General features: G+C 37.3%; 1 protein-coding gene across 7 annotated transcripts in view; it reads left to right on the top strand.

Annotated features, from left to right (window-relative positions):
* Positions 1 to 23585, top strand: part of EMC2 (ER membrane protein complex subunit 2) — a 617592-nt gene that overhangs the window by 116821 nt on the left and 477186 nt on the right. For 5 of the 7 annotated variants that reach the window (XR_013824672.1, XR_013824674.1, XR_013824675.1 and 2 more), the window contains exon 14: positions 20610 to 20701. The exons of 1 other annotated variant lie outside the window; for it this stretch is intronic. The gene's annotated coding sequence lies outside the window, so the exon portion shown is untranslated. Of the gene's footprint in view, positions 1 to 8666; positions 8895 to 20609; positions 20702 to 23585 lie in introns of those variants that run through there. One more of the 7 variants, XR_013824678.1, reaches the window with a different exon arrangement.

Genomic DNA, 23585 nt, shown 5'->3' with positions numbered 1-23585 from the left:
CATAGTAGGTTAATAATTCAAAAATTACATTTTGATGTTCTTGGGAGGTCTGTGGAACTCAAAATAAATGAAAGCCAGGACTTTCAGCTATACTCTTACCACCTTTCCAAGGTAAGGATACAAAGGAATCCTATTCAAGGACATATAAATCCTTTAAACATCTAGTTTTATAAGAGTGAAATGTTTAATAAATATTGTCCAATTTTCTACTCTGAACTGGAAACTTAAAACCATGTGACTGGTTATCAGACTAAAAATAAAATGATTTTCAAAAATAAACAAAACCTTCCAAGTGGTGCATAAAAATGATGTCATTGAAATCTGAAAACTCTCTTTAACAGTTTATATTTATGCAATGATGTCCTACTGATGTCTGATGTAAGAAAAAACAAAAAAACCTCTTAGAGAAAATTAGCTACTTGAACCTGGGCTGCCAAATGCATTTAGCAAGTCTTACAATTTTGGCAGAATATCACATCATCTAAACAGAGGAGGTAAACTTGAGGTGTAAGGGATATGAGATGCAGTATGCATTCTTGACTCTCCAGACAGTAGATTTTGGAAGATGATAAGATAGGTCAAAGCTTCTGAGGAAAAAGTTAAACGACTTCTGAAGCTGCCAGTGATACATCCTGGCTGGACTAAAATCAAGGCATTTTTATTAGTCTAGGCAACCTAGAAGCTATTGACACAGCGTTCTGTTATTTTATCTTTTAAAATATAACTTCCACCTTGCTATTATATCAAGAAGTTTCCTTATTGGGGAACTTGAAGTTTGGTACACACGCAAAATGGCTCATCTTTTCAGCAGTGTGGAAAAAAAATGACTTGATCATAAATAACATGAAAATTAATAACGTTTAGGTAAAAAATGGAGAATTATAAGCAAGGTGCATCTTAATTCCTCTACTTTCTTCATAATCAGTGTGCATGATAAGCAGTGTATGTGAGAGGCAAAGTGCTCTGAACATCTCTGAGGATGAAAAAGTAATTTGTTATGTGAAAAATAACAAAACTACTTGTAGCCGATCTAGTTACAGATACATAGTTGGTGTGGTGGGGGCTGGTGGGAGACATTGTTCTATTGCCACTGACTGTAATAATTTATGATAGTTATTTAGTTTGTGCCAAATTTGCTAAATTTTGCCATAGAGTTATCTTTAGGGGCAGTATTGTGATACCTACCAAGAGTTTGGGCTCTGCTGTCAGACTCTCTAGGGGCCAATCCTGGCTTCACTGTTTTCTAGTTTGTGACTTTAGGCCCATTGTTTGCTATTTCCTAAGCTTCGTTTATCCCATCACAAAATGGGATTAATAGTGTCTATTTCATAGGGTTGATGTGAACATTAAAATGATTTGCATCTCATATAAAATGCTTAGCATAATATTAGCATAAGTATTTAGTAAACGCTCTATAAATGTTAGCTATTACAATGACATTGCAATTCTATAGAACAAGTAACTCAGTGAAAGCTCTTTCCATGAAAAATGTCCTATGAAAGAATTCTTCAATATACAATTTAGTCCAGCAAGTTTGGGATTGCTGGTCTTTCATGTTTCATAATCTGGTGTATAATAAACGGATTTTTACTATAATTTTAAAAGTTATTTAAATTATATTTATAAAATTAATTTCTATTCATACATTTACAGAAACTGGGAAATATGACCATGGACTCTCTGGTTTCTTAACTCAGGTTGAAAACACTGAATTATGTTGACCCTTTGTCCCTTTAATAAAGATTCATATAGAAAATTTAGTACCAGTCCATTTAACTGCCTACTCCAGAATCAGAATATTTATCTCACTTCACTGAGACTATTATACCTTCAGATGGAAGACTTAAAATAAAAATATCTTTGAATTTAGTTTGAATCTTTTGAATTGACTTCTATTTGTGTTGTTGAATCTGGCAATCAGCATTTCAGCTATATTTTTGTTATGTACACCAAGGTAGTGGGGCAGAAAGAGAAGTTTAAGCAAGAGTTCCATGTTTAAGTGTGAAAGTCATCAAGAAAGGATTGAGGGATTTCCCTGGTGGTGCCGTGGTTAAGAATCTGCCTGCCAATGCAGGAGACACAGGTTTGAGCCATGCTCTGGGAAGATCTCACATGCCGTGGAGCAACTAAGCTTGTGCACCACAACTACTGAGCCTGCACTCTAGAGCCCACGAACCACAACTACTGAGCCCATGTGCCACAACTACTGAAGCCCACATGCCTAGAGCCCATGCTCCGCAGCAAGAGAAGCCATCGCAATGAGAAGAAGCCTGCACACCGCTACAAAGAGTAGCCCCCACTCGCCACAACTAGAGAAAGCCCACATGCAGCAGCGAAGACCCAACACAGCCAAAAATAAATAAATAAATAAATTAAAAAAATAGATAAGCAACAAGCATAGCTATTAAAAAAAAAAAAAAAAAGAAAAGAAAGGATTGAGCATTGGCTTCTTCTGACAAACCCCTAGGACAAAGGAAAGATAGGTTGATGTTTTATACTTCCACAATTCTTGGTAATAATGTGCTCAATGCATACTTCCTGAATAATTGAATTCAATTTGGTTTTGCCTGAACTTGCCTTTTTTCCTCTCATCAAAAACAAAAGACGCTTCTTCTGTCTATTCTTCAAGGTTCAGCTAAGTTCCTGTCTCCTTTCTTGAAAATTTTGCCACAGTGTTGATTATTTTCTTTAGAGTATCCATGACCTCTTCTACACAAAGTGTTGGAGGTATCCTTTGTAGTGGTTTCATAGAAGTTCTTGTCACTCCAAAGGCATACATAGTATTAACTAATTCTCTTTCCCCTGTCCCCACAGTGCTGAATATGTTATAGGATCTCAGTATTTGTTTATTCATTATATTTGGGTGATTGAAATATGTGAAACCTATGATTCTGCAGATGCTTTCTTAGTTGTTAATTATTTTTGTGACTCAGAGCTGGTATTTGAAATCTGGGGTTTGTGTATCTTCAGCTGTTAGTATGGTATTATTTTCATCTTGGAGTGAGTAGCAAAAATGCTACTTTACTTCATTAATTCTGAAACATAGAGGGCTTAGTTTGTGTTTACTAAAAAGATATTCAGTGTCAATTGGAGGACCTTGAGAGGTTCTCTGGGCTCTGTTTCCATAATTACTTAATTATCTGCCTCCTTCTTCTGTATTCTCTTATAAGAATCACAAACTATTGTTTAACTCATTGGAACTCAGTACAAGTTGGAAGAGTTTTCATCTCATAACAATCTACAATTCAGTGAATGTAATAATTGGGTGACGAGAACTGCTTCCTCAAGATGGGATAAGAAACAGGCATGAATGAGGCCAAGAAGACCACGCTGGTGAAAAAAGAAAAATTTACCCAAAAGGAGATCTTTAGCAATGAAGATAGAGTGTCCTGAGGTTTTATTCTTATGCGTGAAACCCAGATTTCCTGGAAGAGTCCCTCCTAAGGGTTTGGCCCTGCACAAACTATAATGCCCCTACACAAATGGATCATTGAAGGAAGCAAAGGCTGGAAGATTCTGTTTGGATATCATCCCATGGCTTGTTCCTGTCACCCATCCCACAGATTATCTGCTCCCTACTAGTTCTCTCATTTCCAGATCCTGCAAACAAACACTGCCCTGTGTAGATGACTGAAAAAGTAGGCAGAAGAAGAAAGCAAAGTAGGACCAATGACAAAGCTTTTACATTTCCACAAACCCATGAAGCGTCAGATTCTAAAGAGGACCTGACGTAGGAATATTTCCAAAACTCCTGTCACATACATGTGAACAGCTGTTTTGGACCTTATCTTCTCTAAAGATCCCCACTGTTGTTTGGTCTATGCAAGTAAGAGGCAGACTGTTCAGCCTGCTTTGAATATGAAAGAAAAATTATAGCTGGGTTTGCTGTGACAAGAGTCAAGGTCTGAATTTTGTAGGATTTTCTTCCCCAAAATTGCAACTATACTTCCTACCCCTCTAAAATGATCTCATTTATTTAATTCTGATAAGACCCTGTAGAGTATAATTTTTACCAGTATCATCTATGTTCAAGGCACTTGTTTGATCTCTGTCTAGGGAATGAGCATTACAAAAAACCATCTTATTCTGAGACAAAATTCTGCATTTTTCCTTTGTGCCAACAAACTCACTATCGTTAATAATCCTCAGGCTATTTGGAGTCTCATACTTCTTAGAGGTAGCATAACGCACTGCTGGGCGTGATCCAGCTGTGATGCATTCAGAGCAGCACTCCCCACAAACTGATTATATCATCTCTCTGTAACCACACACATTTATTAGAAGCTTATAGGAGAATGCTAATGAACACACCCTGCACAGTGTTTCCACAAACACTCTAATACGTTTCCATTGCCTGTTATTCTTGGTAACCAAAGGGAGGGTAAAAGGAAAGAATTAAGCTGTTACCCACTTGCTAAGACTCTGAAAGGATTTGCAAAGACTTCAATAGGGTGGGGGAACACTCACCTCTTTTTCCCATTTTCATTTATTAGAACAGAAATATTGTGTGAGGACATATCAAAAACATTTTGATCTCCCTTCCCCTCCCCTCCCCTCCTCTTCTCTCTATTGCAATTAACAGTGATAAAAGCTCAACCCTAAATCCACAATCATGGAAAACATCCCCTCCCATAATATGCTTCCTGTAAGACACAAAGCAGAAACCTCTCCACTCAAACTAGAGATATGGAGCTATAAAGGTGAACGTCTAGTCATCAGTAATTCATTCCTACATTAACCAATTTCAGATGTGCTGCAGTTTGATTCCAGTGTCTTTTGTTTTATCATTAGATAGGAAGAATAGGAGCCACAGTCCTTTGGAACAATTACTTTGCAACTTGAGTACAGAAGATTCCCTCCCTGGTCAGCTGGACAGGAACAGGCTAGGAATGGTGTCCTGGTTTGTAGTCTGTGCCTCTGCAAAGGAGTAGCTCCTGAGAAGTAGGGAATGGATTTCATGGCCTTCATGGAAAATCTCAAGATCTGGGTTGTTCACTTCAATAGGCAGAGTTGGCATGGAGGCAAAAACTACCCTCTGTCTTTTTCATCTCTTCATCTACCTGTTTATCATTCTATTTTGTTACCTACTGGCATACTTTCCACTATAGTTCTAGAGGGGTAATACCTCTTATTGCTCTCCAGATACTTAAAACCCTAGTTATGATGATTTCTGCCTTCTACTATTCCCAAATAGTATCTCTTCCCCTCCAGTCATGCCTCCCCTACTTTCCTCTCAGAGAAATTTCAAGTGAATTTTAGGAGAACAGCCTGCTGGCTGAACTAATTCACATTTAAGTATGAATAATTGATAACTTCTTATTACTTCTAGAATGTTGGCATTTTAAGAAGAGTCTGATTACCCCCAAAGAATCAATAGTTGGAGACATTTCAGAAACTATGAATTAAATTAAACCAGGCAATTTGGGGAAGATTTCCTGGGGAATAAAGGCAGTGGACAGCTGTTTTATTTGGTCCTGAAACAAGGCAAAGTCTGTTGTTTAATAAGCCACCCTGTAAAGGCCATTATTCAGCAGCCACAATGCATGAGTCTTAATTGAGAATGGGAAAGAGGGTGTCCTTTGGGAAGGAAACACAACAAATTGGGTTAGATCTAGAAAAACTTTAAACATTTTCTGCAAAAACTTCTCATTTTATTGGTGAACAAAATACCAATTCAGGATCACTACTGCCCAAGGAACACTTGTGTCATTTGGTGACCCATCAAAGAAGGAATAGCCAGAGATTGTTAACTTGCAATCTATAATTTCAATTTACTTCTTCTGGAGAAGGGATTTTACTTTTGTGTCTGCTGCTCCATTGAAACTTTTTTTGCATTTTACAGCAGAAATAGCACAGCATGTGAAACCAGAAAGAGGGTGGAAGTGCTGGGCCTGGCTACTTGCTTTCTGATTGTGAGCATTTCCTCTCTGAGCTTTGGTTCCTCATATGCTACGATGGGGTGATAATGATGACACATAGTATACAGAGTTGTTGTGGTTGTAAGGATCCACTGAGATAACGTGGAGCTTGGGAAATGGCAAAGTTGAGAGGCTCTCTCAAAAAATTTTAGGTCCTTTCTTTCCCAGTCCTTATCAGTTCCTTTAAAAGCCATAGGACACCTGACACTTGAGATCTAGGGCACACACTGCCTCATATAACCTTAATTTTTTCCATTTGAGTGTTTGTGTGCATGCGGAGTGAAGGGGAGGAGGATACAGAGTCTATAAGTCAAGGCCCTGGCTTTGGAACTGGACCTTGAAGTAAATGTTGGTGAATGAAAGGTTTACTATGCATTGTGTCGTATCAAAAGAGACGATACAGGTTCTTCATCCTTGTGAGTTCCTACTGTATGGACATGACATGGGTCAGGACAGGCAAGAACATTTTGTGGCTTTTATTCAGTCTTGCTCATTTAGAGATAATCATTGTAGGTCTCACAAAGGCCAAACAAGATTACATGAATGCTCCTCATTTGGGAGACTGCCACTCTTACTGGCTTGAAAACTTTTAATTTCTCAGACTGCATCAAATTAAGCCATTACCAGTCTCTGCATTTTGTCTCTTCATGACTCCTAACAAAGCCAGCATAACTTCTTCCTATCCCTCTAGCCAAGGGTACTTTCACCCAGCCCTTTTTTTTTTCTCTGCACATATGTGTGTTTTCCAAAAGCTTAACCACAGTTGCATAAATATTTTTCCTGTTATGAGCCTAAAGCTGACTGTAGGGAAATAAGATAATTTAGTCAACCAGATTTTCTTTTCAAGAGTAGGAAGGATTCAGGGGAGCTTCCATAGGGGTTGGACAACATCCTCCTGGGAAAACATCAGTCACATTAGTGCATATTCCACTAAACAATGCTACTGATGACTGAAATTAGAAAATCACTGTGATTCAGCAAACTTGAATCATTGTCTGAAGTACAGTACTACATGTATTATTTATCCATTAAAAAAAATAGTTGAAAGAGTCTCCAAAGATTTCCTTAGGCAGAAGACCTCCATATTTTCAGAGTTGGCAAGCTAGCTATAGTAGGGGGTAGGAGATGTATGTGCCTAAGTTTCCAACAGTTCTTTAGATCTTCTGTGGACAGTTCTATTAGATCCTTTAAGTTTACTTAACAGAACCCACTCTCTGGTTGAGAGCTGAAGCTCATGTTTTCTTTTTTCTTTCTTTCCTTTTTTTTTTTTTTTTTTGGCTTCTTGGCATTATTCAGAGCCTTCAATATAGCTATTCATTTCTTTTTTCACTTATTCTTTCCTTCCTTTCTCGCTTGTTCCCTTTCAAGTTTTTTGATCTTACATTCATAGAATTGTTTTGTCATGATTCTCAGTATATAGTCAAGTGTCATCATTGATCCATGCTCAACTTCCCTTTTATATTTAATTTCTTCATCTAATTTTATTATTTGCTGTATTGCCCATTTCCAAATCCATTTTCCCTCCTGTAGACACCAATTCTTATGTATTTTAAAATTTATTTTAGAAAAATATATATTTTATTTTATTTATTTATTTGGCTGTGCCAGGTCTTAGTTGCAGTACATGGGATCTTCATTGCCACGTGCAGCATCTTTAGTTGTGACATGCGGGATCTTTAGTTGTGGCATGTGGGCTCTTAGTTGCCGCATGAGGTATCTAGTTCCTTGACAAGGGATCAAACCCAGTCCCCCTGCATTGGGAGCATAGAGTCTTAACCACTGGACCATCAGGGAAGTCCCTATTCTTAATGTATTTAATGTGAGTCCTTCCAAGCCATCATATATATATATTTGCAAATATGTGTCCATAGGCAATATTAAGTATTACGTATGTGCTTTTAATTTACAGAAATGGTCTTATTTGATACATTGTTACTCTTTTCATTCAGCATTATGTTTTTGGAAAAGTAAAGCGAAGATGAGAGACTTACCCATAAGTTATAAAGGTTTATTACAAATATGTAATAATTAAATTACTCTAGCACTGGCCCAGGAACAGACAAATAAACTGTTAGAATAGAGATTCCAAAACCATTCCTATGTACACAGGGAAACTGATAAGGATAGATTAGCTACTTAAATCAATTATGAAATAATGGATTATTTAAAAAGTAACATTGACATATAATAATAAGAACAACAACAATCAATATTTATTAGACACATACTATGTTCCAGCCCTGCTTCAAATGTTGGCATACACACTCAATCTCATAACCATATGAAGTAGGCAATAGTTTTGCTTTACAGATGAGAAAATTGAGGCACAAGCACAGAAAGATTAGATAACTTGACAATTCCCAAACAGAGATTCCAACCCAGGCAGTTTGGATTCAGTGTCTATGATCTTAGCCACTATACTACACAGCTGTCTCAGCTACATTGACTCTGAAGCAGAAAAATAAAATTAAGTTCTTACTTTAAACCATACATTAAAAAATAACCTCTGGATGAATTGTTTCCTTTTTTTTTTTTAAAGAAACCTATAGTACAATCTAATATTTCTAGTCACTGGTATCAGGTGGGTGCTGACTCTCTTCCTAATATGAATCTAAAACTAAATTTCTTGAACTCTCTTACTGATTCAGGATGTTCATTTTTAATTTGAGTTTTCCCATTTCCTGTATTCAGTACCTGATAGGAGAAACAAATTTGCTTTACCAAGAATTGTTAACTATTACATTACAGGAAGAATGTAAAGAAAGAAGTGATGGACTGCCTGATGCCACATCAGAGTAGAGCTTGCCATCTGAAAACACCGTATACTATTGGAAGCAGATGAGAAAGAGTGCTGAAAAAGGGAATTTTGACACAGAGTATTGAGCCATACCTCCATGGAAACTCTTGAGGCATATTAGCTAAATGTCAGGTTGCTTCCTGAATATGAATTCTGGAAAGAAGCAATAAGGTACTCTCTAGTGACACAGAGTCTAAGAATAAGAAAAAGTACCTAGAAATCCATAAATTCTTCTCTAGCTCTCAATCAATTGGAATAAACTAGGTACTCATGAGGATTCAAGATTCCAGCATAGAGATGGATAAAGTTTCAGTGAATAAAAACATCTAAAAAGTTTAATTTTGTTTACATTATATTAAATTATATATTTTAAATGTCTCTCTGACATAACAAAACTCTCTGAAGCTTTGGCATTTCCTCATCTCTTTCACAGTTACCTCCATTGGCTTTCACTCAGTATCTTATATATAACCTTTCCCTCCACCCCAAGGGCAAGGTTGGAGTTTCAATAAACAGAGTATAGACAGGAAATTCAATCTTTCCTTGCATCTCTCACAAAAATTTATGGAAGTCTAAGAAGATAAACTACCACAGTTATATTAAAACATTGTATCCTCTCTAGTATCTGTTATCCCTCAAATCCTGGGAGCCTTGTCTTCATCTGTAACAAACAGCTGTTATCCATGCCATTCTGTCCTGGACAATGTGAAGTCATGCAGATTATGTCCTAACAGATTATGTCTTCTCTGTCATGACCAGTAGCTGTGAGGAGTGGAACATTTCTTCCATAATGAATGCTTTTCTCAACAATCCAGTCACATCACTTTTTCCTTGGATGGTATTGGAGGAGTAGGGAGAGAAGGAAATAAGTAGACAAAGCAGGTGTGCAAGGGGTGGGAGCTCTGGATCTGTATATGTTGGTTATGTGGGCGTATGCATGTCCATGAATTCTACTCTCCTCAGTCTACCAAAGAATTAACACTTCTGCCACCCCCTTCCTAGATAAAAGTGAAAGAAAAGGGAGGCAAAGAAGAGGGAGTAAAAGTAGGGCATGGAAACACCTAAAATTCCTTAGAAGAAACCCAAATATTTTTGACTTGCCATTTGGGAAACAGGGTTCTTTCATTTTTTAAAAGTTTTCTTTCTGTAAAACACTAGAAATATTTAGTCCTGCATCACAGCCCATTTTGAGATCTTAGGTCTAGCTTTTGACCTCTATGTCCTACCTGAAAAATCATACTGAGAATTAAGAGTCTGGGAACTCAACTAGATGGAAGGAAATGTCTGTTCCCAAGCTCCACTCACCTCACGTTTTTATTTTTAATATTTCCATACTGCTTAGTTGTAATTAGTTTCAATAGGACTGTAGAAAAAAACAGAAAACTTTAGATTTTAAAAAATTGGGATCAAATTTTACAATTGGTGTGCCTGATTATAAAAGGTCAGTTTAAAGTGTTCTTAACCTAACTTCAAATCTCCTGTCAATATCTTTGGACTGTAGAGGCAAAGTATGTGAATTTCAGTCTGACATTGCAAATATCTGCTTAAAGTCAGTATGACATCTTTGAAGAACAGAATTCAAGTTCCATCATAGTGATGTTAATAACCTATAAGTGATATAAATAACCAGTTATCAAGATACTCAAAATCATAGGTGACCAAGGGAGTAAGTAGCCACTAGTTTTAAGGGATCTTAAGAAATAATGATGTGATAATCTTACTAGACCACCCAAACTGAGATTATGATTCTGAACATGTTTTTATAATTTAGAGGGGCCCTGGGCTATTATCTATATAGTTAAGTGCTCTGTAAACCTGCCAAATCCCATCTACCAACTTCCTCAACAAAACCAAGCATTTGTGCCTGTCATCACTGCAAATCCTAGGGAACAGCACGAATGTCACTAGGGGTTATTTCACTCATGTTTTCTGTCAACAAGATCAATTTTGCAGTATCAAAATTCTAAAAGCATTTTTATTTAATTTTTTTAATGAAAATATTGAACCATTTTGAGAATTCGGATTCTAGAAACACCATACTTAAAACTCTGGGTTTTCCTACATGGTTGATTTGATTTCTTATTATTGTAGGTATTTCACAGCATGGACTTAGTATCTTATCTGTAATCAGTGTATGTCTACTCCGTCACGGCTATACAGTTTGAGAAAAAGAGATACTTTTCAGACCCTCCCCAGACTGTGAAATAAATCCAGGACAAAGTACCTTCCAGGATGTGTCCAAGGGATAATGAATTGTTTGAGGGCAGAGGAACCTTGGTTCAGCGCAGTTTCGTCTTCCCGTGCTAAATGTGCAGGAGGGAGTCCAGGATGAACGAAGCTGGCCTTAGTGAGTTGTGTTTAATGCCCAGAAGCTGGCCCAAATCCCTGCCTTTATGTAGCAGTCTGATGTTATAGTGCACAACCACTGGGAGTGTAATGTCACATAACTTGAAACTGATCTTAGAGGTCAGATCCAAAATCTATGGGAGAGGTGGATGCCCCCATCAATTACTCTCATGGGTATGAAAACAATATCATTTTGTTTTTGTTGTCTCTGTTTTTATCTCTGTGTTTCTCTTTTCCTACCTTCTGTGGGTACTTGAGGATTGAGTGTTTTTTAGGATTCCATTTGATGCATCTCTTGTGTTTTTTTTTTTTTTAAAGCTTTTTTTTTTTTTTTTTTTTTTTTTAAAGAAGATGTTGGGGGTAGGAGTTTATTAATTTATTTATTTTTGCTGTGTTGGGTCTTCGCTTCTGTGCGAGGGCTTTCGCTAGTTGTGGCAAGCGGGGGCCACTCTTCATCGCGGTGCGCGGGCCTCTCACTATCGCGGCCTCTCTTGTTGCGGAGCACAGGCTCCAGACGCGCAGGCTCAGTAGTTGTGGCTCACGGGCCTAGTTGCTCCGTGGCATGTGGGATCCTCCCAGACCAGGGCTCGAACCCGTGTCCCCTGCATTAGCAGGCAGATTCTCAACCCCTGCGCCACCAGGGAAGCCCCTCTTGTGTTTTTGAATATGTCTTTGTATAACATTTCTTAGTGGGTTTGTAGGTATTACATTTACCTAACTTAACAGTCTACTGATGTCATCGTTTGACCTGTGAGAATGAAGTATAAAAACGTTCCTTCCCTTTGTGTCCCTTTACTCTCCTCCATTATCTTAAATGTTTCCTCTACATACATTTAGAACTACGTCAGACAGTGTTATTTTTGCTTCAACTCTCAAAGACAATTCAGAAAACTCAAGAGGAGAAGGAAGACCTATTGTATTTACCCATATTTTTGCTTACCATATTCTTTCTTCCTTCTTGACTAAAAAAAAACAAACCCTTTTTCTTTCTGTTTAGAGTACTATTTTTAGCTATTCTTTTAGGGTAAGCCTTCCAGTAACCAATTGTCTTAGATTTCTTTCATCTGAGAATGTCTGATTTCCCTTCATTCCTGAAAGATATTTTCACTGGGTGTAGGATTCTGGATTGACAGTTCTTTCAGCACTTGAAAAATATTGTTCCACTTCCTCTGGCCTCCATATTTTCTGATGAGAAGTCTGCTATTTGAATTTTTTCCCTATTCATTATTCCTCTCTCCCTCTCTCTGCTTTTAAGTTTCACTTTCATAGTTTGACTATGATGAATCTTGGTGTGGATTTCTTTGTTTGGTGTTCACGTAGCCTCTTGAATCTGTCAGTTTTTGTCTTCTGCTAAACTTGAAAAGTTTTCAGCCATTATTTCTTTCAGTACTTTTCTATTCCTGTCTTCTCTTGCACAACCACTGGGAGTGTAATGTCACATAACTTGAAACTGATCTTAGAGGTCAGATCCAAAATCTATGGGAGAGGTGGATGCCCCCATCAATTACTCTCATGGGTATGAAAACAATATCATTTTGTTTTTGTTGTCTCTGTTTTTCCATGCTTTGTTCATCTTTGTTTTTTTGTGTCTTTTTTAACACAGCTTGTGGGGTTTTAGTTCCCCAGCAAGGGATCAAACCCAGACCCCTTGGCAGTGAAAGTGTGGAGTCCTAACCACTGGACTGCCAGGGAATTCCCTGTTCATCCATTTTTAAACTCAAGGTTACATTAGATTCATAAAATGAATTGGGCAGCTTTCTCCTTTCTTCTGTTTTTCTGAAACAACTTGTATGAGAAAGGGATGATCTGTTCTTGAATGCTTGGTAGCACTCAACTGCAAAAACCATGTAGGACCAAAGTTTGGTCATTTTTGGAGGGTGGTGTTCTTGATTCTGATATCCAGTCTTCAATGGTGATTCATCTGTTCAAGTATTATATTTCTTCTTGGGTTTATCTTGGACTCTTACATTTTTCCAGAAATGTATCCATTTAAGGTAGGTTTTCAAATGTCTTGGCATATAGTTGTTAATAGTCTATTATTTAAAAAGTCTCTGTTACATCTATAGCTTATTACTAGTTTTTTTTGGGGGGGGATTATTTTGAATTTTATTTTTATTTATATACTTTTATACAGCAGGTGCTTATTAGTTATCTATTTTATACATATTACTGTATATATGTCAATCCCAATCTCCCAGTTCATCCCACCACCACCACCACCACCACCACCCCTGCTTTCCCCCCTTGCTGTCCATACATTTGTTCTCTACATCTGTGTCTCAATTTCTGCCCTGCAAAGTGGTTCATCTGTACCATTTTCCTAGATTCCACATATGTGTGTTAATACGATATTTGTTTCTCTCTTTCTGACTTACTTCACTTTGTATGACAATCTCTAGGTCCATCCACGCCTCTACAAATGACCCAATTTCGTTCCTTTTTATGGTTGAGTAATATTCCATTGTATATATGTACCACATCTTCTTTATCCATTCATCTGTCGATGGGCATTTAGGTTGCTTCCATGACCTGGCTATTGTAAATAGTGCTGCAGTAAACATTGGGGTGCATATGTCTTTTTGAATTATGGTTTTCTCAGGGTATATGCCCAGTAGTGGGATTACTGGGTCATATGGTAATTCTATTTTCAGTTTTTTTAGGAACCTCCATGCTATTCTCCATAGTGGCTGTATCAATTTACATTTCCACCAACAGTGCAAGAGGGTTCCCTTTTCTCCACACCCTCTCCAGCATTTGATGTCTGTAGATTTTCTGATGATACCCATTCTAAGTGGTGTAAAGTGCTACCTCATTGTAGTTTTGATTTGCATTTCTCTAATGATTAGTGATGTTGAGCATCCTTTCATCTGTTTGTTGGCAATTGGTATGTCTTCTTTGGAGAAATGTCTATTTAGATCTTCTGCCCATTTTTGGATTGGGTTGTTTGTTTTTTTAATATTGAGCTGCATGAGCTGTTTACATATTTTGGAGATTAATCCTTTGTCCATTGATTCATTGGCAAATATTTTATCCCATTCTGAGTGTTGTCTTTTTGTGTTGTTTATAGTTTCCTGTGCTCTGCAAAAGTTTTTAAGTTTAATTAGGTCCCATTTGTTTATTTTTGTTTTTATTTCCATTACTCTAGGAGGTGGATCAAAAAAGATCTTGCTGTGATTTATGTCAAAGAGTGTTCTTCCTATGTTTTCCTGTAAGAATTTTATAGTGTCAGGTCTTACATTTAGGTCTTTAATCCATTTTGAGCATATTTTTGTGTATGGTGTTGGGAGTGTTCTAATTTCATTCTTGTACATGTAGCTGTCCAGTTGTCCCAGCACCACTTATTGAAGGGACTTCTTTTCTCTATTGTATATCCTTGTCTCCTTTGTGATAGATTATTTGACCATAGGTGTGTGGGTTTATCTCTGGGCTTTCTCTCCTGTTCCACTGACGTATATTTCTGCTTTTGTGCCAGTACCATATTGTCTTGATTACCATAGCTTTGTAGTACAGTCTGAAGTCAGGGAATCTGATGCCTCCAGCTCCTTTTTATTTTCTTAAGATGGCTTTGGCTATTTGGGGTCTTTTGTGTCTCCATACAAATTTTTAGATTCTTTGTTCTAGTTCTGTAAAAAATGCCATTGGTAGTTTGATAGGGATTGCATTGAATCTGTAGATTGTTTTGGGTAGTATAGTCATTTTCACAATATTGATTCTTCCAATCCAAGAACATGGTATGTCTCTCCATCTGTTTGTGTCATCTTTGATTTCTTTCATCAGTGTCTTATAGTTTTCTGCATACAGGTCTTTTGTCTCCTTAGGTACATTTATTCCTAAATATTCTATTCTTTTTGTTGCAATGGTGAATGGGATTGTTTCCTTAATTTCTCTTTCTGATCTTTTGTTGTTAGTGTATAGGAATACAAGAGATTTCTGTGCATTAATTTTGTATCCTGCAACTTTACAAATTCATTGATTAGCTCAAGAGGTTTTCTGGTGGCATCTTTACGGTTATCTATGTATAGTATCATGTATCTGCAAACAGTGACAGTTTTACTTCTTCTTTTCCAATTTGTATTCCTTTTATTTCTTTTTCTTCTCTGATTGCCGTGGCTAGGACTTCCACACTATGTTGAATAATAGTGGCGAGAGTGGACATCCTTGTCTTGTTCCTGATCTTAGAGGAAATGCTTTCAGTTTTTCACCAGTGAGAATGATGTTTGCTGTGGGTTTGTTGTATATGGCCTTTATTATGTTGAGGCAGGTTCCCTTTATGCCCACTTTCTGGAAAATTTTTATCATAATTGGGTGTTGAATTTTGTCAAAAGCATTTTCTGCATCTACTGAGATCATCATATAGTTTTTATTCTTCAGTTTGTTTATATAGTGTATCACATCGATTGATTTGCATATATTGAAGAATCCTTGCATCCTTGAGATAAATCCTACTTGATCATGGTGTATGATGCTTTTAATGGGTTGTTGGATTCTGTTTGCTAGTATTTTGTTGAGGACTTTTGCATCTATATTCATCAGTCATATTGGTCTGTAAGTTTCTTTTTCTGTAGTATCTCGTCTGGTTTTGCTATCAGGGTGATGGTGGCTTTGTAGAATGAGTTTGGGAGTGTTCTTTCCTGTGAAATTTTTTGGAAGAGTTTGAGAAGGATGCATGTTAGCTCTTCTCTGAATGTTTGATAGAATTCAACTGTGAAGCCATCTGGTCCTAGACTTTAGTTTGTTGGAAATTTTTAATCACAGTTTCAATTTCATTACTTGCGATTGGTCTGTTCATATTTTCTATGTCTTCCTGGTTCAGTCTTGGAAGGTTATACTTTTCTAAGAATTTGTCCATTTCCTCCAAATTATCCATTTTATTGGCATAGAGTTGCTTGTAGTAGTCTCTTATGATGCTTTGTATTTCTGTAGTGTCCATTGTAACTTCTTTTTCATTTCTAATTTTATTGATTTGAGTCCTCTCCCTCTTTTTCTTGATGAGTCTGACTAAAGGTTTATCAAGTTTGTTTATCTTCTCAAAGCACGAGCATTTAGTTTTATTGATCTTTGCTATTGTTTTCTTTGTTTCTATTTCATTTATTTCTACTCTGATCTTTATGATTTCTTTCCTTCTGCTAACTTTGGGTTTTGTTTGTTCTTCATTCTCTAGTTCCTTTAGGTGTAAGGTTAGATTGTTTATTTGAGATTTTTCTTGTTTCTTGAGGTAGGATTGTATTGCTATAAACTTCCATCTTAGAACTACTTTTGCTGTGTCCCATAGGTTTTGGATCGTCGTGTTTCAATGTCATTTGTCTCTAGGTATTTTTTGATTTCCTCTTTGATTTCTTCAGTGATCTCTTGGTTATCTAGTAACGTATTGTTTAGCCTCCATATGTCTGTGTGTTTTACGTTTTTTCCCCGGTAATTTATTTCTAATCTCATAGCATGTGGTCAGAAAAGATGCTCGGAATGATTTCAATTTTCTTAAATTTACCGAGGCTTGATTTATGACCCAAAGTGTAATCTATGCTGGAGAATGTTCCATGTGCACTTGAGAAGAATGTGTAATCTGCTGTTTTTGGATGGAATGTCCTATAAATATCAATTAAATCTATCTGGTCTATTGTGTCATTTAAAGCTTGTGTTTCCTTATTAATTTTCTGTCCGGATGATCTGTCCATTGGGGTAAGTGAGGTTTTAAAGTCCCCCACAATTATTGTGTTACTGTTGATTTCGTCTTTTATAGCTGTTAGAATTTGCCTTATGTATTGAGGTGCTCCTATGTTGGGTGCATATATATTTATAATTGTTATATCTTCCTCTTGGGTTGATCCCTTAATCATTATGTAGTGACCTTCCTTGTCTCTTATAATAGTCTTTATTTTAAAGTCGATTTTATCTGATATGAGTATTGCTATTCCAGCTCATTTGATTTCCATTTGCATGGAATATGCTTTTCCATCCCCTCACTTTCAGTGTGTATGTGTCCCTAGGTCTGAAGTGAGTTTCTTGTAGACAGCATATATATGGGTCTTGTTTTTGTATCCATTCAGCAAGCCTGTGTCTTTTGGTTGGAGCATTTAATCCATTCACATTTAAGGTAATTATCGATATATATGTTCCTATGACCATTTTCTTAATTGTTTTGGGTTTGTTTGTGTAGGTCCCTTTCTTCTCCTGTATTTCCTGCTTAGAGAAGTTCCTTTAGCATTTGTTTTAGAGCTGGTTTGGTGGTGCTGAATTCTCTTAGCTTTTGCTTATCTCTAAAGCGTTTGATTTCTCCGTTGAATCTGAATGACATCCTTGCAGGTAGAGTAATCTTGATTGTAGGTTCTTCCCTTTCATCACTTTAAATATATCTTGCCACTCCCTTCTGGCTTGTAGAGTTTCTGCTGAGAAATCAGCCGTCAACCTTATTGGAGTTACCCTGTATGTTATATGTTTTTCCCTTGTTGCTTTTTTGTGTGTGTGTGTGGTACACGGGCCTCTCACTGTTGTGTGGCCTCTCCTGTTGCGGAGCACAGCCTCCGGACGCGCAGGCTCAGCGGCCATGGCTCACGGGCCCAGCCGCTTCGCGGCATGTGGGATCTTCCTGGACTGGCGCACGAACCCGTGTCTCCTGCATCAGCAGGCGGACTCTCAACCACTGCGCCACCAAGGAAGCCCTCCTTGTTGCTTTTAATAATTTTTCTTTGTCTTTGATTTTTGTCAATTTGATTACTATGTGTCTTGGCGTGTTTCTCCTCGGGTTTATCCTGCCTCTTGGTTGGCTATTTCCTTTCCCATGTTAGGGAATTTTTCGACTATAATCACTTCAAATATTTTCTCGGGTCCTTTCTCTCTCTTCTCCTTCTGGGACCTCTATAATGAGAATGTTCGTGTATTTAATGTTGACCCAGAAGTGCCTTAGGCTTTCTTCATTTCTTTTCATTGTTTTCTCTTTATTCTGTTCTGTGGCAGTGAATTCCACCATTCTGTCTTCCTGGTCACTTATCTGTTCTTCTGCGTCAGATAGTCTGCTATTGATTCCTTCTGGTATATTTTTCATTTTAGTTATTGTATGGTTCATCACTGTTTGTTCTTTTTTTTTTTTAACATCTTTATTGCAGTATAATTGCTTTACAATGGTGTGTTAGTTTCTGCTTTATAACGAAGTAAATCAGCTATACATATACATATGTTCCCATATCTCTTCCCTCTTGCGTCTCCCTCCCTCCCACCCTCCCTATCCCACCCCTCCAGGCGGTCACAAAGCATGGAGCTGATCTCCCTGTGCTATGCGGCTGCTTCCCACTAGCTATCTACCTTACGTTTGGTAGTATATATATGTCCGTGCCTCTCTCTCGCTTTATCACACCTCACCCTTCCCCCTCCCCATATCCTCAAGTCCGTTCTCCAGCAGGTCTGTGTCTTTATTCCTGTCTTACCCCTAGGTTCTTCATGACATTTTTTCTTTCTTAAATTCCATATATATGTGTTAGCATACGGTATTTGTCTTTCTCTTTCTGACTTACTTCATGCTGTATGACAGACTCTAGGTCTATCCACCTCATTACAAATAGCTCAATTTCGTTTCTTTTTATGGCTGAGTAATATTCCATTGTATATATGTGCTACATCTTATTTATCCATTCATCCGATGATGGGCACTTAGGTTGTTTCCATCTCTGGGCTATTGTAAATAGAGCTGCAATGAACATTTTGGTACATGACTCTTTTTGAATTTTGGTTTTCTCAGGGTATATGCCCAGTAGTGGGATTCCTGGGTCATATTGTTCTGTTTGTTCTTTAAGTCTTCTAGGTGTTTGTTCTTTAATTCTTCTAGGTGTTTGTTAAATATTTCTTGCATCTCCTCCATCTTTGTCTCCATTCTTTTTCTGAGGTCCTGGATTATCTTCACTATCATTATTCTGAATTCTTTTTCTGGAAGGCTGCCTATCTCCACCTCATTTAATTGTTTTTCTAGGGTTTTATCTTGTTCCTTCATCTGGTTCATAGCCCTCTGCCTTTTCATTTTGTCTGTCTATCTGTGAATGTGGTTTTCTTTCTGCAGGCTGCAGGATTGTAGTTCTTCTTGTTTCTGCTGTCTGCCCTTGGCGAATGAGGCTATCTTTTTTTACATTTTTAAAAGCAGTATTTCCAGGGACTTTTCTGTTTTATTAATCTATTCAAGGAGTTGTTTTTCGGCTTTATTAACCATCTTTATTATAAATAAGCTATATGTAATTAATTTCTGGCCTTATCCTTGTTTTTCTCCTTCATTTCCCTCTGGTTTATTATGTTGCCGTCTTTCTAATTTATGGTGGGATGATTACTTCAGTTTTTTTTATATCTTTCATATTTTAAATAGATTTACTGAAAGCTCTAAATATTCTTCTAAGTGCAGTTTAACCTTTGTTTCAAATTTTGACATTTAGTTCTTTCCTTGTCATTCAATTTGAAATATATTACAACAATATTGGTAAATAGCCTTTTGTAGACATAACTGGTTTCACTTGTGTTGTCATTTCTGAGTCTTCATGTCACTTAACCTACCTAAAGAATTTGACAAAGTTGAATAACCCCTCCTTCTTGGAATGCTGTCTTCAATTGATTTCCAAGAGATAATTTTCTTCCTATTTTCCTCCTACATTCTTAGATACTCATTCATTTGTTGCTTCCTCCTCATCTTCCTGACATAAATGTTGTAGTATCCCGGAGCTCAATTCTTGTAATTATTCTCTATTTTCTCTACTTCCTATACAATGTCATTAAGTTCTATCATTTTAAATAGCAGCTGTATGGTAATTACTCCTGAATATATTTTTTTGGTTGAACCATATAAAATTTCTGAAACTTGACCTCTTTTTGATATATAAAGATGGTAATTTGAAATGATTCAATGATTCAACCTAAAGAACTATATATAGTTATATATATTTTACCACATGAACATCTAATGAAGTCATTTCTTATAGCAATTTTTCAGCAAATTATGTCAACTCTACTTGCAAAATATATCCTAAATCCAGTCACTCCTTACCAGTTTTACCACTTCCACCTTAGCCTTAAACTGTACTGATAGTCTCGTGACTGGTTTCCCTGCTGCTGTCAACACAGCAGCTAGAGTGATCCTTCTAAAACATGAGCCAGAACTTGTCAGTCCTTCGGTTAAACCCTCTAACCCTTTCAGAGGAAATTCCAAAATCCCTTCCTTGGCCTATCAGGCATCACATGTCCTGACCCTCTCTACCTCTCTGAATTCATTTCATATCTCTCCCTCCCTCTCTTCTGCAGCCACAGTAGCTATGTTCCTCCAACTTGTCCAACATCCTCCCACCTTGGAGATTTACCTTTCAGGCTCCTCTGCATGGGTCAAGCTCCTTCCAGATATTTATGGTGCAATCCTTTACCCTTTAAGTGACTACAGTGCCACGTCTTCAGAGAAGCCCTCCCTGACAGTTCGATATAAAATAGGATCCCTCACTGTCATTCGTTTTTTTGTCCTGTGCTCTTCATGTCAGAACATGATTTATTATCTATTCATGTGTTTATGTATTTATTTTCTGTCTCTTAAGACTAGAAATAAGCTTCACAAGGAGGAGTAGCCCCTGCTCACAGCAACTAGAATAAGCCCGCATGCAGCAATGAAGACCCAACACAGCCAAAGGTAAAATAAATTAAATAAATTAAAAAAAAAAGTAAGCTTCACCCACCACAAATTTTCATGTTTTATTTATGTTTTATCTTCAGCATAAAGCAGTGCCTGGGACACAGTATATACTCAACATTTGTTGAATGAATGAATCCATGAATGAATAAATGATCTAGTTATAGTGATGTGTAATCTTTTTTTTATATTCAAGTTGTCACTACTTGTTCACTTGTGGTCTTCTCTGCAGGTTGAACTTTTTAATCATTTTGTATATTACTATCAGGTATCTTTGAATGCATCTTGTATTTTGGTAACAAAATGTCCCAGGTTTATTATGATTTTTTCTGCCCAAACATGAAATTGTATTTTCTCTGTCTTTTGTAAAAATGAATTATTTTTTAAAATAATTAAGGGCTAGTTTAAAAGACCAAAACATATGTTCTTTTGAGATTTTTGCCAAAATTTCTTTTATCTCTTTATTTATGGGCACCAGTGTCTTTATTTACTTGTAGTTTAGGAAACTTAATGTTAAGCATTTGTTTTCTTAATAGTTAGATAAATACAGATACTTGTCTATAATTTTAAAAGTCAAATAAATATGTCAGATAATTTTTTTTTTTTTTTTTTTTTTGCGTTACGCGGGCCTCTCACTGTTGTGGCCTCTCCCGTTGCGGAGCACAGGCTCTGGACACGCAGGCTCAGCAGCCATGGCTCACGGGCCCAGCCGCTCCGCGGCATGTGGGATTTTCCCGGACTGGGGCACAAACCCATGTCCCCTGCATCGGCAGGCGAACTCTCAACCACTGTGCCACCAGGGAAGCCCCTGTCAGATAATTTAATGAGAGTAAAAATAAGAAATGCCGGAGACTTTAAAAACTTCATCCACAATATTTAAGAGGAAAAACTTGTATGGGTTCCTATATTCACAACAGTGACTGGGGTCCACAGGAATAAATTTTTAAAAGACAGAAAATCAGTGCATTGGATCATAACACATTTTACTTATACTTTTATATTTTATATTTATAAGTATATAAATATCTTATATAGTGTATAATTTTATATTTGTAAATATATTTAGGTAGATCACAAACCATATACAAGTTACTTCTTGTCATCTTTGGCCTATCTTCAGACCTTTTATTCCTATATAAAACAAAAACAGAAAATTTAATGTGAATCAATTATAGAAAAAGTTAGGGCAAATGTTCAAATTATTGCCATGTCTTTATCACCATTTTGTATTGTGAGTAATTACCACATAGATGAAACACAGCCACTTTTAGTATGGGTAACTTGATGGAGAGTAACTAAGAAAATCATCAAATGTGGGAAATGCTTTTGCCAAAATTCAAACAGATGATCAGATTCTGGGACGTCTTACTTATACTGGTTGGATCCAGAGCCAGCAATTCATTCTTTATGAACTGTTCAAGGGATTCCCAGGAATTTAACTTCTTCAGATTAACAATTTTCTGGGGAACCAGTGATACTAAAGGTTGAAACTTTGCATGACTCATTAATGCTTGCATGTAAGCAGGAGAAACCCAACCTGAGGTCATTTTGCTGTCAGGTTCATAAAGGACTACTGGTATTATGGGACATTTTGGGTTCACTTTCAATCTCCCTTGTAGAAGGCATTCTGAGAATTTCTCACTGAAGCCACCTCCTCCTCTCTCTTGTCTGGGACTGTCATTTTGTCCTCATAGCTGGGAACACGCCTTCTCTTTCACCAGGTCTTATCTGACTTTCTCCCTCATTCCTCGCAGGGCCTCCTTCAGGTGACAGTCTAGGGAATTCAGCAAAGTGGCAAATACTCCCCTGTGAGTGGCCACATAACCTCCAGGTCCGGGCCATTTCTGCCCTCTTCTGGGTTCCTTAGGCCAGAGGTTTGCTAATTAACTTTGATACTTTTTCCCTTAATTCAGTGGATTTTTCCCAGTGTTACCAATGTTTACTTAATATCCTTCCCTCCCAACCACCTTTCACATTAAAGAAAAAAAAAAAGAACAACAACAGCAAACATAAAATCCCTTTTTAGCATTTTCCTACCTTTCTATGAAAGGAAGGTGGTAATGATGAGAGAGCAGTTCAATAACTCTTTAGTTCAGAAACTGTGATATCAATTAAGTGTGTGTGTGTTTGTGTATGTGTGTGCACGCGCATGTCTCTATGGCTCCAACAAGCCTTGGATAATATCAGAGTGTGTGCCAACCTCCTTCTTATTGGTTTTCTTCATACTGGACAGTCATCTTCCCCTAAACATATGTTATTCAAAGCCTGACCCTAATAAGGTCTGGTAGTATCAGCAGCATGAAAGGAACTTGTTAGAAATGGAAGATCTCATGCCTTATCCCAGACCTACTAAATCCCCTCCTTAATTACTGAGTCTATAATCATCATTTTCTGGGCATGATGCTATTATTCTTTATAGTCACAGCTACTCTGGAGGTTGCCTGGAGATGTTCCTGCTATTAATACACATAGTTATAATTACTCTAATGCTTCTCTCCTTTCAAACTTCTCTGCAGAACTTTAGGATTCCTTGAAAATGCTTCAGTATGCACCTCCGGGATGTCAGATACCTAATGGGTGGGACCCTGCTCCTCCTTGAGACAACCTTTTAACCACAGTAGCTGTTGTAGGTTCAGTTGTGACACCCCCCACCCCCGAAAAAATGATATGTTGAATTCCTAACCCGTGGTACCTGTGAATGTGACTTTATTTGAAGATAGGATCTGTGCAGATGTGATCAAGTTAAAATGAGGTCAAGTTGATTTAGGGTGGGCCCTAATCCTATGATGGATCCTTATAAGAGAAAAATTTCAACATAGAGAGGAGACACACAGGGGGTGAATACCATCTGAAAATGGTAAGCAGAGATTGAAGTGGAGGCAGA

Source organism: Stenella coeruleoalba (genome assembly GCF_951394435.1).
Source record: "Stenella coeruleoalba genome assembly, chromosome: 17".
NCBI lineage: Eukaryota > Metazoa > Chordata > Mammalia > Artiodactyla > Delphinidae > Stenella > Stenella coeruleoalba.
Note: the sequence above shows the minus strand (reverse complement) of the source record. Positions and strands in the feature narration are given on the sequence as shown.